We start from the raw sequence: 17,472 nt of genomic DNA, 5'->3' as shown, positions 1-17,472 counted from the left end.
TTGCTGCAAATATCACTTCTTAGCATTTCTTTTAAGGGTCTGTTCCTGCAGCTGGTGGTCCGTGGGAGATTTTCTTCATGGGCTTGAACCCAAGCATTTATCTGCAGGGCTGCTAGGACATCACACCCCTTCGCCAGGGGTAAGAGCGAAGGACCAACCTGGCTGAAAACATCCCCCAGCCTAAAACAAGTTAAAGGGAATGCTGGTAAATTCGTTTCTATTTCTGAAAATGCAACGCCCTTCCACAATATGGGTCGATGGTATCTATTTTGAAGTAACCACACAGGATTCTGAATTAATTTGTGCTAATGAAATGCCACTGACTTCTGAGGAACGAGATACGGTTTCACTTGGGTAGCAGAAGGGAGACGTCTCAGAAATAATAAGGCACCACACACAAAAGGCGAGGGAAAAGTTACTGTTGTCATTGCAGGTTTCTCTGCTATATGGTAAAAGCAAAGCAATTCAGAGGGCAGCAACAGTTAAACATCGGGGGCTGTCATTTTCAAACACTTTTCCTTCTTTTTCACCACTGCGTACAAGCCAGCTAAGCATACCAGCGCTCAGATCCAGAGTCGAGTCTAAATTTCCACTTGGCCATTACAGCACAAAAAATGCACTCTAGCAAAAGTCAAGAGGCTCCGTTAAGTCAAGCCAGGGAGATTTGCCAGATTTTCCCATTTCCTGCCTTTCATCAGATCTAAACCACACAGCGACCCCCACGCACCCCCGGCGTCTGGTTTGCGTCCAGTCGGAGAGTCTCGGCATCGCCTCCAGCTGTTACCTTAAAAAATAATCAAGGCACCATTTCATGTGAATACTTTAATTAATCAGCTACCGTGGAAGGGTGCTCTGCCTCAGCAAAGCCACTGGTTTCTTTGCCGTGTCCATCTCATTTCACGATACGATTAGAAGCAGCTCAATATGCAACAAGATGCTAAGAATAATTAATAGCTCCAGAGCCCTGGATTCGGCATTGGAGATAGTTATTCTAATGGAGTTTAGGACTTCTTAGCCAAATTTTAATTTTCAGGATACCAATCACAAGCTTCAAAGGGAGACAAACCCAACAGTCCACGCTCAGGTAGCGGCAACGCCGGGAGCACGAGCGCTGCGACCGGGAAAAAGCCAGCCCGCACGTTTCTGCCGCTCTAGACACATCCCCTCCAGGAGATATAGGATGGCAGGAGAGCGTCAGAGGTCGTGGCTTTTAATAAATGGGATAAATCAGGCCATCGTGAGAACTTTAAATAACGGTGTCGAGGAGTTAATAACGGAGACGTATGATCAATTAGACCCCACAGGTCACTCCACGCGACGGCCATCCTGCAGCTCACGCCACGTACAGCCAGCAGCGCGAGGCGTGCGAGCTGATTTACGCTCACCCTCGCTCCTGCCCCGTCCCAGGCAAGCAGGTACCGCCAGTGGCTGGCTTCTCCTGGTCAGAAAAGCGAAGGATGAAAAGGACACAGGTAGCCTGTCTGCTCATCAGTGATGTCCCCAGGCCAGGACAACAGGCTCTGTAAAAACTCTGCACCATTAAACACTGAGCATCTCCAGGCATGGGGTTTCTGCCACCTCCCTGGGCAAACTGTACAAACTTCAAGATCTTGCCCCTGAGATATTCCGTTCTCTTCCTCTCCCCTCATTAAAAGCAGAAGATTAACAGCTTTAATTACAATTATTTTCTTTACATTAGGATATGTTGTTTCATGGGAACAATACTCAGTGTCCTAGGAGTATCTTTCCACTCCTATGATATGGTTTCCATGACTTCTTCGCATAGGTCTCACTTACTCAACTTTATTTTATCGTCTTCCAGCTCGCTATAATTAAAAATAATTCCCCGTAGTAAAAACTTAATATAAAAATGTACATTTCAAATGTGAGATGAAATTGAAAAAGCAGTATCCCCCCACCGCACTCAAAGCGGAGCGGCATGAAGCGAGACGACGCACGTGCCAGCGCTTGACCGCGCACAATGACCACAGCGACAACGTGCCGCGGGTGCCGACGCGACGGCGGAGAGCTGGCGGGTGCCGGAGGGGAGCAGGGTCACGGCCGGCAGCCCGCCCGGCTGCTCCTGCCAGCAACGGCTCGTTAGTCGTTAACGCGGGAAGAGCGGCGGAGCCTGGAGACGCTCAGCGCATCGGTGTGCCGCATACCTTACCATGTAAAGGGTGCCGCAGCCCAGGTGGAGTGGCACGTCCTGCAAAGGGCAACCCGTTAGCTTGGCTCTGGCCAGACACAAGCCTCATCTAACCACCACCAAAGCTTCATCAACAACGACTTCTGCTGCCTGCGCAGCCAAGGAGCCCCACACAACTTGAGAATAGCGTGCACAGGTTGGTTTTTTTTTTTTAAGCAAGAAGAAACCAACACCAATCACTCTCTGTAAATCCTGTCTTCATTCCTGAGCCTTGCTGTCTTGCTCTCACCCCTGAGAAGGGTCTGTAAGCTCCTCTCAGGGAAGTACCTGCCCTGGTGACTAAGAGAGGTCTCCAGCATCAGGGAGGACACAGGGTCGGAGGTATTTCGGTGCTGTTGCTAAAAGCTGCAGGCATCCTGGAGCATCACTTGACTCCAGGAGCTGAGGGCTGGCGAGGAGAAACCCAGTGATGTTGTGTTTCCCAATGAAGCAAGGAGAGCCGACAGCACGACCAGCTTCGGGCACGGAGGGTAGATGAAGGAGCTGTTAAGCATCTGTAGCTTGTGGACAGGCAGGAAAGAAGAGAGGGAGCCGGCCAGCAGCCACGCTGCTGCGGGAGGCACGGGCTGGGGAGCACCCGGCAGGGCTGCTTGGCACGGAGCTGTGCACAGAGCTGCCCTGCAGCCGGGCCAGGATGGCGGGAGGCAAATGGGGAGAAAAAGAACATTTCCTGGTGTCAGATTTAGCTGGAAGGGAGCCTGCCTTGAATTGACTTCACATGGTGCAAAGCAGCAACGGCTCGAAAACAGATTGAAAAATTTGTTCTACTCAAGGCCAGCGCTTCATGTGATAAAGTTACAAGATGGATGGATTTATTGTGCAACAGCTGCTTTTACGTGGTGCTCTTGGCACGGTGGCTGGTCCTCTCCTCAGAGCGGGCTCTAACCCCCATCCCCGGTTACATCCCCACCCATCCGCTGGTGCGGGGGGACGGTGCAAACTGGATCCACCACCCCACGCCAGCCCTCTTCTCTCTACAGATGAAAACAGGCACACAAGGGGAATCTGAAGCAAACAGGGCCCAACACAGCAAGCAGAGAACCTGGCTCCCGAGTCCCTCTCGCTTGGGATGCAGAAGCATGCTTCCAGCCCACGTCCACCTATGCACAGCTCGACGTGAGCCCAGTTGACCCGTGAGGTCTCTGGGACGAGGCAGTCTCTTGTCGTACGCCACGGTTCGCAAAGCATAGCCTCTGCCATCGCCGGAGCCTCCCACAGCCCTTTCATCATAGCAATGGCACCAACAATAAGTTAAACGACGCCGAAAACGCTAGTGCGGTGCAAGAGGCTCTGGAGAGAGCTGCGAGCGTGCCCCCAGCATTCTGAAGAGAGCAGAGATCTTCCTGCTGTGATAAACCAGCAATGACTCCAAACTGGGAAAGCACAAGCAGAGCTAAAAAGCCAGGGAGGACGGGGCCGGGGGCAGCCCCAAGCCACGGCAAAGCGGGTCCTCGCAAGCGGTCTGTAGCTCCAGCGAAGGAGCCTCTCCCAGCGAACAGCCGGCGTGCGCTGGGGTCTGGGGCAGCACGGGCAGGACCGGGCTCCCCGGGGCCATGCGGGCGGGAGACCCCTGCCTGCAGGAAATCCGCCCTGGCCGCAGGGATCTTCTCTTCCAGCCGCGGCTGCCGGCTCGGCTGGCTGGGCACGCAGGACCTAACGCAGCAAACACCACCAAAGCGAAGCCTGCCCGGGCTGGGCGACGCGGCTATTTTAAGAGAGGGCAGAGCAAGATCCCAACCCCTCCTGGCAGCACCAAGAACGAAGGCAGAATTTAAAATCGTGGCAGAAATGTTAAAATTCCTCTCGGACAAAGGAGGAACTCGGCAAACAGCCCTTATCACTCCCCCGGCACTGCTTATCTCTGCTTCTCACTTGTTTCTTCTGGGATGGAAATAAATGGGCTGTATCAGGGAGCAGCTCTGTCTGCGGTCCCCAGACAATGCGAGGAGCAGGAATGCCATGGCCTGCGCCGGGCCGTGCAATGCCTCTGCTGTGCTCTGTAATAAAGGATTTGCATGCATTTGTGCACACATTAACATACAAGATTGGGAATCCCTCAAAAAGCAATTGTCTGCTCAGCTCGGATGGGATGTGTAAAAGCAAAGGGGCAATTCCCTTCCCGCTTGGCTTCAGACACATACAGCAGCCTGATTTTTTTCCAGCATCGTGCCATCATTCTGATTGCAATGAGGCTTTTGGGTCAGTCATCAGTCAGTAAATCACAAGACTTCTTGGAAATGGGAGAGGCTGAGGATTTGGGACAGCTCATGTGACCCCTGAGTCTCTTAACAAGGGCGTCTTAATATCCCTGCCTGTTATCTCCTCTCCTCATTTGAGAGCTAATGAGGCATCTTCCCACCCTGAGCCAGCTCCAGCTACACAGACCCATTTCTCCAGATCCCACAGGCAAGGCATTTATCTAAACTGAAAAATTAACATAGTCCTTCACTGCCATAGGGAGAGCCTGGCAGCTCTTCTCCACTACGGGCACCACTCTCCCGTTTCACAAACGGGGAGGCTCAGGCACGGGAGACCCACGGGCAGCACCCAGCCATGGCTTCCCCATCAACTCCCTGAACATCAGCTTCATCAGAGGAGCCCCAAGCTTTTGTGCTCAGAACAGACAGTTGGAGCTGAAGCTCTGCCTCCTTCTCCAGCTTCTCTAACATGTATTTCGAACCAAACGCCCCCAGTAGCCCCAGCCAGCCGCTGCCCATGGCCCCAGGTGCCACGGATCTCGGTGACAAAGCAGCATGTCTCTGGACAAAACATTTCTGTGACTTCACGGCTCTTTCAGAGTCACTTCATTCAGAAAAAACCCATCAGCGGGAATGAATTGCAAAGACCTTGTGCTACCTGGGTTGAAAAGGAAGCTTAGCGAAAGCTTTCACCTGCCAAACTGGGGTGCAGGGGGCTAAAAGAGGTGAATTATACACGGGCATTTACAATAGCAGCAATTCAAAGTCTGAGGACAAGGTGCCCTTGGCGGCCTGCGAGAACGGCCAAGGGAGGATAACGCTCGCTTGACCCAAGCTGCTGTAGCAACAGCTGGCTTAAAAGATCGACAGCAGGTGGTAGCAACAGAGCAGGTAGCACAGTAATGCCAAGAAGCTAAGGAAGAGAGAAATAATCCAGCAACCAAACTACTCCTGTAGCTGCAACTCCCCCCAGTCTCAGTGGCCACAGGGGAGCACGTGGAGCTCCCAGCTCCAGAAAGCTCTGCAGTGGGTGGGGAAACGCTGAGAGGATGGAAGAGTTGCAAGTCAGACTCTTCTCCATCTTCCCCATCCATCTTCTCTTCTCTACCCGCTTGATTTGCTCTTGGCTTGTCAGATTTTCAGCGTTGCTTTATTTTTAATCCCCTCTGACCTCCGCAGTGCCAACAGCAACAATTGCAAAGGTATCCAGGGTGGCGTTGAAGCTTTTATTACAAACCCCATTTCCACTCCTGGAAAAATTCTCCTCTCTGGCTGAAGTTGTCCATGCTTGGTCTCAGGCTGGAGACTAACTTTATTTTTAAGACTCTGTAAAAATCCTTTACCATTGCGAGAGTTATTTTTGCTTAATTAAGAAAAAGAAGAAAGAAAAGAACTATCCTCCATATTGCCAGCTGCAGCCAAGTATGAGCAAAAGCAGTCTCCGAGGATTTTCCAGTTGGTCTGCCTTCACGGTGAATCAGGACCATCACGGCAAGAAGCAGGTGGAACATCTGCCTGTGGGTCCCCACCGCCCTGTCCCCAAACCACGGCTTCCCCGCGGCACGGCCCGGGGCAGCCTCCAGGCTGCGTCCGATTTTGCTGCCTGTGGTCTCGGGCACCACGTGGCAGAGAACAACCATCAGCGCACAAGGCTGTGCTCCTCCCGGGTGAGGCCAAGAAATTAGGACAAAACACGACACAACGGACAAAACCCCAAATCCCTCATCTGGGCTGTCTTGGTGCCCTCGTAGGCAAACAAGGAACCAGGACCACAGCCCAAAACCGGGGCCAGATCTCTCAGCACCCCGGCAGGATTAATTAAAGCAGGACCAACCTTCCCAACCTGTGGCTAAATCACACCAGGCGAGCTGGGGTGCATCATGGGTCATTTTGGGGAGCCCAGGTGCACCCCAGCGCTCTGCAGTGAACACAGGTCCCCGCTCAGGCTCCAGTTTCTCCTCCTGAGCTGGGTAAGAGCCCCAGGGTGCTTCAGCACCCTCCTGACCTGAACCACACTGCCAGGCTGCTCCCATGAGCTGCAACCCCTGACACGAACCATGAAAATTCTGATGCGTAAAGATGAGATGTTTAAATTAAGGGATATTAATAACACGGCAGATCTCAGAAGAACTCTCTATTTGGAGCTCTCGGGATGTTTTGCAGAAGACATTATTTTTTTTTTCCATAACAGAGGTTAGACAGCGGTGGGCAAAGTGCTATACCCATGTGAGCTGCAGATCAAGCAAGGGGGAGAGAGAGAAGAGGAAAAAGAAGGTGCCGTGAGCCCCAGCCTGTTGTCCAGCCACACTACCAGGAGCAAAGGTGTCCAACAGCCTGCTCCGTCACATCCAAGACGATGGAGGCAGCCTGCCAGCTCACAGGCTTACCACTCATCTCAACCTATTTACCTTAGGGGTTATTTCCCCCCGCCAAAGGTCCAGCTCTTAGCATACAGAAATAATAACAATCACATATTTTTCCCTGGTCGCGGAGCAGAAATGCAAACCATTAGTTTCCAAGTTGAAGAGAAGAACAGGCTCAATAACAGCAATAACAACCACAAAGCTGGTGGGCAAACAATGCTGAAGCCAACCTCATGATTTTGGAAGGCAGGGGGAGCCACGGGATGGGCAGACCCAGGAGCTGTGGACACCCGAGAGAGGTTTGATGTCCCCCGTGGCAGGACAACCCCAAGCCCCTGAGAGCCAGCGGGGTCCCTGGCTGGCAGGGACGGAGCAGGGGAGGCAGCGGAGGGAGCAGGCGGCAGCAGGACCCTCGCCAAACTCTCCCTCTGGGCCGAGTTCCGCAGCGCTCCCCACCCGAGAGCCAAGCCAAGCAAAGCCCTTGTCCTACCCCACAGGTTATCTTGTCAGATTTTTAATCATACCATTTGGTGGCTTTTCAGCCTAACAAGATGCACAGCTGTATCGCAGGGGGTTTCCTTCTGCTGCGTAACTGAAGGAAGAAAATTGCTTCCAAGCCTGGGGTTCTAGCCAGATTTAAGCTCTACCTCTGGATGCAAAACCAGCTCTCCATGAAGAAGCCTGTCTCTGTTCAGCATGTCGGTCCTCGCTGTCTTCTCAAGTTTGCATAACCCTGGCCTCTTCCCAGGCAGTATTGATCCTCCTGCCCCTCTCTTTCCCCCACCCTGTTCCAGGCTTGCAGCCCATCTCTCCAGCACTGGTCTCAGACCAGCTAAGCTAAGCGGCTTCCCAGCAAACTGCCCCGGGGCTGTAAACGCTATTTTAAGGGACTTCACCAGTTTGCATTTGCAGTATGACAAGCAGAAACCACGGGAAGCAGTAAACACACCGCAATTCGAGCATCTCCCAGGCCGTACATCCTAAAGGAAAAAACCTGGCTGACAGGCAAAATGCTCAGAAGCAGGATAAGCTAGGCTGAAAATTGTCATTTTTTCAAAAGTTAAGGCTTAGACGGCGTCCCCTGAGACAGGCAATACCGACCCGCTCGTCAAAGCGATCACTGCCAGCCTGATACATGTATGTGCTGGCTAAGCCCGAGCAAGTCTGCCAACAGCAAGTGCGCAAGGCTGGGTCATTTTGTTAAGCTGAATCTGGCTGGTAGAAAACACGCAACGGGAGACGATTAAAATACGAAGCAAAATATAATCTTGTTAGCAGCAGATAGCTTTATTTTACAAATCTTTATTGCAGGCTCAAGCTGGCACCCTTATAAACACAACGCAGTGATGCGAGACATGTAAGTGCTCCCATAGTAGGTGAAATAATCGCTGAATAAAAATAAGTTAGGTAAGTGACAAGATAAGAGAGCTAAAACTGAAAGGATGACACTGCATCTGGTGCAAATAATTATTTTGGCATTATTCTGTCCAGCGCTAATCCTCAACGGCTCAAAAAGATTCAATCAGTGTTTAGCACGGCCAAGGAATCATGACTACAAAACAAAGAGTAACTGGATTAAAATCTTTCTATGGTCACAGGTCACGTCTGTGTCACATCTGCTTAAAATGCTCCTTGAAGGAACAAGAAAAAAAGGAAATTTGACTTGAAAAGATTGCACTGAAAAACATAACCCCCAGGCTGCGGTTCTAGGTTGGTTTATAGTTAGGCATTCTGGCATGAAAAAGAAGGATGTAGAAAGATTATGACTTTAAAACTCTCTATCCTTAGGAAGGCAAAACCACCACAATAAACATCCGAACAGTAATGTCCTCATCCACAACGCCAGTCTGCATGCAGTCTGCTCAGAAAATGCCCAGAGAACCCAGGCTTCCAGAAGCTGCATTTACCAGAGCAATAAAATTAACACTGAGAGATGAGAATTTTTTAACACTTATTCCTATTTAGAGCCAGCTGAACCTTCCTGATTATTTTTAAAATGAAAAATCCATTACGTTGGCATCAGCGTTTCTCCCTGACTTCCTGCAGCTGCAGAAATGCAATTTAACAATTAACCTTTTACATCCATAAACAACAAGAACAGCAAAGGCTGGGAAAAAAGCGCAGCCCCCTCGTAGATCACCACCAACAGCACACCGAGCAAAGTTAGCAGGCAGCTACACGCATCCACAGAATGCTGCTTATTCCTCCTCCGCGCTACTTTCTATCCCTCCTAAAAATCCACGACAACTTTGAAGTTGCTGGCAAAAGGTAGTTTCTTACCTGTTCCCGCCGACGACAGCAGCGACAGCGCAGGAGGAAAAAATCCAGCGGGTTGCTCAGCCGTCCTAGTTGTGCCAGTTGCCTTTTGGCTAGCGGGCTGCTCCCAGGACCAGCCCAAGCACCGCAGTGCCATAAAGCATCCCGCGCTCTCCCGGCGCAGCCCACCGCCCCGACCCGCGCAGCCAGGGGCTGCCGCCAAGGCGGGCTTTTGTCCGAGTCTTTCAGAGGCGGCACGCACCGACCGCGGCGCGTCTCCGAAGGAAACCTGCCGTGGAAAAACGTGCCATTCCTGCCCCGCGTCTTAAGCTTTCGCTTAAATTGCCTCGCTCTGAAATCCAGCTCCGGAGGGTGCCCCCCTCTCCGCTCCCAATCCAAATGAATCCAGCAGCTCCCCCCTCAGCCTGCCTTTCACTAAATGACCCTTCGAGGTGGCAAGAGGATGTCCAATTTGCTCTCCGAGCGCAAGGCATTAACGAGGAGAGATGCAGCCCGTGGAGAATAATTGCCGGCGCGGGAGCGGCGCGGGGCTCTGCTGTTGCATTGCTCTCCTCTCCTGCATGCTAATGAGCAATGATGTCAGCAAGCCAAAGTCACCGCATCCGGACCGCGCGCCGCGGCCCGGCCACCCTCCCGTTTATTTACATGGAAATCAGCCCGCTCTTCGAAATCAATAAATCCTGTAGGCTGCTTCGGGAAAGGGAGAGGGGGGGGGGGGGAAGAAAAAAAAAAAATCCTTCTCGCTGGCTCGCATGTGCGCGTTTCAAAGAGTTGGCTCCGCACCAGCAGCCCAAGTTGAACGGTGTGAAGACACTAATTATCCTTCCCCAACTATCATCTTATTTGATGCTGACCGAATCTCAACTTGCTGTCAAACTTAAGCCACCTCTTCTTAGGTACGTGGGCTATTAAAGCAATGATCCGCTGGCTCTGAGCAACATATCATTTTTCTCCTGGCTTTCAATGCCCTCTTAATTATTTTCTGCAGTCATTTGCTACGATTCCCCACTGGTTTTTCGACACAGCATGTTTGTGCACCAGCAGGGCTAAACATTCTGGGAAATACAAGTTATTAGCGTGGCATTTTGGTTACCGCATATTTTAATACATTTTCTTTCATACGGCCCCAAGAGATGCATGATTCACACCTTTTATCCATCTCTCAGGTGAGTACTGCGAGTCCCAGGAACATGCCACCCCAACGGGATCGCCGAAGCCTCCTTCCCCCATGTTTCCCTCCCCTCGGAAAAGAAAAGAAAACGCAGAGAAGGAGCTACGCTGCCAAATCTCTGCTGCTGCTCTTAAAGCCCGTTGCTTGGGAATTAGGTGGTCACAAATAAATCTCTGCTTCAAGTCAACTGGAGGAGAGCATACTTCTTAGCTTCTGCATTTACAAAAAGTGAGTGAAATCCAGAAACCTAGTTTCTGTGGGCTCAGAAAAATAGAGAAAGCAAATAAAACTTGCCCAACACGTAGTGCTTTTGCAGCATGCTCCTGACTTTTGGGGCTTGACTCCAGATTTCGGAGTCCTTGATTTTGGCAATATTAGCTATGTTTACAGAACACAGAAGGATGCAGAAACTACAGCTGCGAGTCTTTCTGCAGTCGCAAATGCCTTAAATTATTATTATTAAGGCTCATAAATTAGGTTTCATTATATGGAATTCCACTCAAAATCTCCAGAGCGAGATGTTCAGCTGGGACAAACCAGTCCAGCTCCCCCTCGGAGCTGCCCCAACTCACCCCGGCCAAGCGGGACAGACCGAGAAAGTGCAGAGACCTCAGCTGGCTCAGACAACTTCAGACAAAATAAAATATTCAGGGCCGTTGATGAAATATTTGAGCACTTACAGTTGCTTTCCTCTTTTTTTTTTTTTTTTTAATTATTTTTTCCCCTCTTTTTTTTTTTTTTAATTAAATCTGCAGCTGCGAGTCCAAGAGTTGAGCACTGACCCTGTTACCGCATCCAGCCGGGTCGGACCCCCCCTTCACAGAGGAAGCAGCAGCTTCGTCTCCCCTTCAGCTGGGGATGGCCACGGCACTGAGGAGGGTCCCCTCCAACTCCTCCAACTCCACAGAGCAACAGAATTTGCAGGACAAAACTCCCCTGACCCTTCAGCTTCCTGAACGGGCACATTTTGCCCCTTCCAGCTTGCGGGCAGGCTGTCAGCTGGCCTCTCTGCGGTTAACGTGCCACGGCCCCAGGATGATGTGTTTTTCCTCTTAAATTCAGAACATATTAATTACAATCCAAAGGAAATGAGACAAAACCGAATTGGGCAAAAGCAAATAAAGAAGCCTGCTTATAAAACGATAATGTTGAACAGAAATGCTGTAAGAGCAGAAATTACCCCTGTTCACTGTAACAATCTTTCCTGGAAATGTATTGCTAAAAGCACGCAGCAGTGACTAGGGGCTACAACCGGCACAAAGAATACACGCTGCTCCATAGCAGGTCCTGTAGGCGCTAATTTTCACCAAACACACGAGTAAAATGCCCAACTTTATCTGCATTAACTTTCAAGGAGCAAAGGCCCTTTAGCTATAAACACTTGGGAGCAAAGCGTCTATCAGTGCCCCAAGTGCCACTTGAGCAGGACCACCAGCCAGCCCCACGCTCGGGGGAAAGGCCGGCACGGCACGAGCCCGAGTGTCCAATCCCACTTCTTGTACGACGTGCTCTGTGTAACTCCATCCACAGCAGCTTCGATCACCCAAAACCACCCTGATGTGATCCCACCACAGGGTGGATGGTCGTGTCATCCCCACGCAACCAAGCATCCTGCAGCAAAGGTCAGTTCTGCTTGACTGCCTTGGCCAACTAGATCATCCCCAAGAAAGGGATCACACCAGAAACTGCAAACTTTTAAGTGTAAGTTGATCCACAAAGATAAAATGGGAGTGAGAATCACGAGCTGATGTAAAAGATCAGTAAGACCAACGCTTATAACATCTCAGCTATGAGCAGAAGAGCTTTGTGTCTCCAAAGAGCACGTATAATCTTCATTGCTCCTGGCAGACTTCTTGTTCCAATACTTGCAAACCTAAATATCCACAAAATCCAATGAACAGGCTCTTCTGAGACAAGAAATCAGATTAGAAGCTGCCACATTTAGACACACAACTGTCTTAGGAAAGTGGAAATGAGCCTTCCTGCTTTGAAAGCTGCCGGTTCGTTGGCAATTGCTCCATATTATCGTTACCTACTGCAAGGCTTGTGAAAAGGTCATAGTATAACTCCAGAAGGCACGCAGGATTTCTTGACGGATTCTGCACATTATATGCAGGTGAAATGGGTGTTTCATTAAGCAGGAAGGAGAATACCGAGCCCATGGAGCACATTATCAAAGGTCACGTGAAGGACTTGCACCATTATGAGGATGAATGCTGACAACTGCCAGCAATGAAGCAAACAACCAGACGTAAAACCTTAGCGACTGAAATAAAGAAAGACCAAGAGCAGGAAGCCCCCACTTAGGTGCAGAGGTGTGAGATGGACAACTCTGCTCATAAATGTAGCCACATCTTTCTGCCCTTTGCTGCTAGTTTTAAAGACAAAGACCCAAACCTAGTCAACTTTAAACTTTCTGCCATTTGCACAAACTCATCCTTACGGCTAATTTAACAAATCATCGTAAGAGCTCACGTTTCATAAATGCTGTATTTTATCACCTTGGCGTATGCATCGACCGTCAATCAATAGGGCTCCACGTGACACTGTTGGCTCTCCCGATGACAACGAGCTACACAGCACGGCCACGCGCAGCGACAGCAGACTGGCGTCCTCAAGGTCACCGGGCTACTAACCTGATGAATGTCAGATCAAGTTGCCTTTCTGAATTATTTAGTGAGCATCCTCTGCTGCAGCTCGCCAGGGCAGCGTACAGCACTGCCACCTTGGGATGTCGCGGAGGCTCCAGCCTCCTCTGCCCCGAGACGCTGCCCGCAGGGACAAAGGCTCTCCCCTGCGCCCTGTGCACCACGAGCCTGTCCGGGATGGGTGGGATGGCAGGTCCCCCCATCACCGAGCCCGTCCTGGCTCACAGCAAGAGACACAATAACAGATTACTTTCCCATCGCTCTTTCTACCCACAGAAATGCAGAATTGGATACTCACAGTGGTTTTTTACCCCTCGGTTCCCATGCTCCCCCCTGTAATTTGCAGGGAAATCTCCGCTCGCCAAGCCAGCGCTCCCGCCCCGGTGCCAGGACGGGCCGTGCCCGGCGCGGTCCCCGGGCGGGGGGACAGCCAGAGCTGTGCTCCCACGGCCTCGGGGCAGCGACAAGCAGCAGGACGAGGGGCTGGAGAGGGCATGGCTTTGCAAACACCAGAGGGAAAAGGCAAGGTGATTGCCAAAAGCTGTTAGCAGTGAGCAGGGAAGGGAGCAGACCCTGCGTGGCAGGGTCCAGCCCCACTCCTCCCGGCCAAATGCCTGGCTCTTTGGGAGATACACAGGGATGTGTCCAAGGTACGGGGAAAGCTCCTTGGAGAACTCGAGTCACAAAACACAGGTCAGGACTTTAAATGAGGTTGAGCTCTCTTTTTTTCTTCTTTTTTTCTTTATTCTTTTTAAGCAAGGCAGCAGACCCTCCCCATAACTCTCTCAATGCCAGAAGCAGGGATGTCTTATCTCAAAGAAAAACGGGATGGAGGGAGGGGCAGAGAGACCAACATCAGATGCAGATCATTAATCCCGAAAACTTGGCCGCCTCCACTTTTCCTCAGGGCTGCCATTTGTACCTTCACGCGGCTGCCGCCCGAGACCGCGTGAGACAGACCCTCTCCTCCTGCCGTCACCGCTGCTGCGTGCGACTCGTTTTCAGCAGAGCCATGGGTAAGGATCCGTGCTGTCAGTCTGCACGGAGGAATTTAGTTTTTAAAACACTATTGAGCCCAGCAGCAGCTGACACAGAAGGGGAGGTACAGCCCATACGCACTGCGGTTGATTTTCGAGATAATTTTCTGTATTTCCTACCAAGTCACCCAGCGAGACAGGCCTGACCCTCGCCGGCATCCTCCGGTGCACAGGCAGAGCCGGGCGGCGAGCAGCGTCTGCGAGCGCACCCTGTGCCGTCCACGTCCCCTGGCAGCACCGAACCACACGAACGCCGGGGTGATGCCGCAGGAGGACCCGGGACGCCGCGTTGGTGCTCCTGAGCACCGCTGCCCTGCACTCTGTCCCCCCCATGACAAGGCACCCCAAAACGACACTCCGATTGTGCCCCCCCCCACGCACCCCCAGCTCGCAGACCGGCACCGCGCGCTCTGGTGCGACACGCGGAGCACGCCGCAGACGGCGTTTCAATCAATCACTGCATCTCTTTCTCTCCTTTTTTTTTTTTTTTTTTTAATCACCTTAATGCAAGAAGCTTTAGAGAGCTTAACAACAATAAGGCTTTTCATAGCCTCCGGCTTTAACTCGGCACTACTATGTTTTTTACTTTTGTCTGCTGAAATCAAATTTGTAACCGAATATGAAGAACAATTTGGATGCTCGTGTGGTTTTCTCCCCTTTGCTAGCCTGATAGTATTCTCATCTGAAGACTTTTTAATAGTGTCCTTTAATGACATCTACAAAAGCCTCATTAAAGCACTGTATCGTAATTTAAGCTAAATAAACTCAATGCAGTTATTTTTTTAATGACATATTTTTCTTGGGGCCTTTCCATGAACAATAAAGCGTTCACTGAAAATATGTTACGAAGGAAACACATAAATCTTCAGCTTATCTGGTGGTATGTTTTCCAAAGATCTAAACCTTTGATCAGCAACAAATTAATTTTCCATTTACACAAAATAGAAGATGTATTTCCAGGATAACCACGAACCCTGCAAGTCTGCATTAACATGTGCCTTGGCAGCAGCTCAGGACTCCCTTGCTGCCGCCCTTCTCGCTGCCTGACACTGTCAGGGTTGCTGTCACGTTAGATGATTTTTATTTTATTTTCTGGCTTCAAACCTGTCTAATAGGGTGTTTTGGGTCAGTGATTATGCCCTGAGGATTTCTTGCCTTTGCTCACCGAGCTCCCCTCTGCACCAGCCATGCACCACGCAGTCCCGTGTCCCGTCCCCCCCCCTCCAAAAAGCTGTGCATCCCCCAGGACCAGGGCACGATGTTCAACCGTCTCCGTGCTCAGAGGTGAGTCTTGAGCCAGCCCAGAGCCCTGGCCAAGCGACACAAGTCTGGCTTTTACCTCCCTAAACCAGACTGTGCCCATCTCCTCTGGCTGCCAGCGGGATTTCGGCATGCCCCGCAGCCTGGCCAGGCACCGCGCGAGCCCCCGCTCCCAGCCAGGAGCTGCCGGCAGGCCCCGGGACTGCACAAACCTCCGTCCAAGCTCCTCAGAAACCACCGACGGTTTAAACAGCCGTGTTTCTGCTCCCACCCAGGAGAGACACGGCTGCTCGCTCTTCCCCAGCTAAGAGAAAAGACCTATTTGCTGCTTGTTCCCAAACTGTTGAATGCAGGGTAATAACTCCAGCACATTTTTGGATCCACCGATGATCCTGTGACACGCTGCACTCGTTTAGGAGGAAATCAAGCACGTTGGTCGTGAATAGAAACGGGCTTTCATGATGCCTTCGAGGCTTTTAAGTTTCCCAGTGTATTTGCAAACGCAGGGAGATCGGCTGCCGTCAGGAACGTACCTGGATCCTCACGCTGGGCTACCCACAGCCTCCTAACTGCTCAGTGGGAAGAAAGGTGCCAAAATAGGTTTTTATTTCATATCCGAGAGCATGAAGTACACCTAGATGATATAAAACCAGCCAGCGCGAGCAGATGGACTGGTACGCATCGTTTCGGTCCACCCCAAACTCCACCCATTACAAGACTTCTACAATCCAGCTAACCTTGATTTAAATTAAAAAAAAAAAAACAAAAACAGTAAAACTATGAAAAGTGGCATCTCGATTTAAGCGTGGGTGCTTCCCCTGCCCCAGCCCTCTTCGGATCACGCCCCATGCCCTGCCTGGAGGGCACAGAGCCGGTAAACCTGCCTTAGGCGAGGTCTGCAGCCTGGCTGCCCCACCGGCTGAAGCTGGATGGAGCTCCAGCGTCCCCGAGACAGCCTGGCACGGTACACAAACGACAAGAGACGTTTGCTGTTCTTCCCTTTGTTTTAATTAGTAATAACAATTTGTTATCGTGGCTTGACATTTGTTCATCCTTAGGAATAAATTGCTTCCTTGAATGATATGCTGAGATTACAACGGGCTTTCTGTGTTTGTGTTGGTTTTAGTAGCTCATAACAAACCATGAAATTCATTACTCTTGCCACAAGCACCCACGAGATGTGCCAACCAGGGTGTGGTTTATACACAGCTCAACTGATGGAAATTAAAAGGTTTTAACGTTGCCTGCAAGAAGTCAAGGGTTTGAAATTTTATGCAGCTGAATGACAAAAAAAATCCCAGACGCAAGCTACTGCATTGTTTTATCTGCCTAAGGAGCCTGAACATTACAGTCGGGGTAAAAATAATTTACTAAATATTAATTAAGTGTATAATTTGAAGAGCCTTTTTAGTGATAAGCCTTCTGGCCTGCAAGCTACTTCATTCTCATCTTTTTTTAACTGCTTGGAAGCTATATAAAGGAAGATATTTAACAGTACAACTTCTCTGCTACAATATAATTCGGCAAAACATTTCCACCGAAAGAAATGGCTGGAAAACAGCCTGTGCCTCACCATCCTTAATGGGAAAGGGCTGTCAGTCATACCCCAGTCCCATTTCTCCATGCCATGTCAAGCCTCGTACATCAAACCCAATATACAAATCGCCAGCCCCGTCAAGATCATTAAAGCCGCTCAGCCCGTCAGGGAAAGGTCAGCGCGTCGCCGGCTGACGGCTGCCTGCTCCAAACGCAGCATCAATCACAGCCCTCATCAAAGGCGGCCGCGGCGGCGAGAGCACGCAGCTGGAAACCTGCATCCCTTCCTCGTATAACCCGTCATCCTCCAAACCCGCTTCCCTTATTGTAAAACATGGCCACGCTTTTATCTTATCACGATCTACAGGGAACTGCGACTAAACCGGCTGCCATACGAACAGGGGGGATCAGGACCCGCGGGGAGGGATTAAGACCGTATCAGGAGAGGGTCGGCCAGAAGCGTGGCCCCTGCCTCCAGCGCTGGCTCCCTCCTCCGCGGAGTCCCAACCTGTCCCCGCTCTCCCGGACGGGTCCCGCGCAGGCAGTGTCCCCGGAGCATCCCTCCTCGCCGCACAACCCCCGGCCCCGTGCACCCGGTAACAGTCTCTAGCGAAGGGCCAAAGCCACGCTGCAAGGAGATGCTGGTTGCTGCCATCGTAGCCATGCCGGGGCGTGGCTCGCAGGTGTCCCCAGCCAGGGACTTCAGGGGTGCCCCGCGCTCGCAGAGACACCAGCATCACCGTGCCGGGCTGCTGCCGCCCTCCACCAGCCCC

General features: G+C 51.2%; 1 protein-coding gene across 3 annotated transcripts in view; it reads right to left on the bottom strand.

Moving 5' to 3' along the window:
* The window catches only part of PRICKLE2 (prickle planar cell polarity protein 2), a 109,007-nt gene that overhangs the window by 33,603 nt on the left and 57,932 nt on the right, over positions 1-17,472 (bottom strand). The window lies entirely within an intron of this gene.

Source organism: Mycteria americana, chromosome 11 (assembly GCF_035582795.1).
Source record: "Mycteria americana isolate JAX WOST 10 ecotype Jacksonville Zoo and Gardens chromosome 11, USCA_MyAme_1.0, whole genome shotgun sequence".
NCBI lineage: Eukaryota > Metazoa > Chordata > Aves > Ciconiiformes > Ciconiidae > Mycteria > Mycteria americana.
This window is presented reverse-complemented; position numbering and strand designations above follow the sequence as displayed.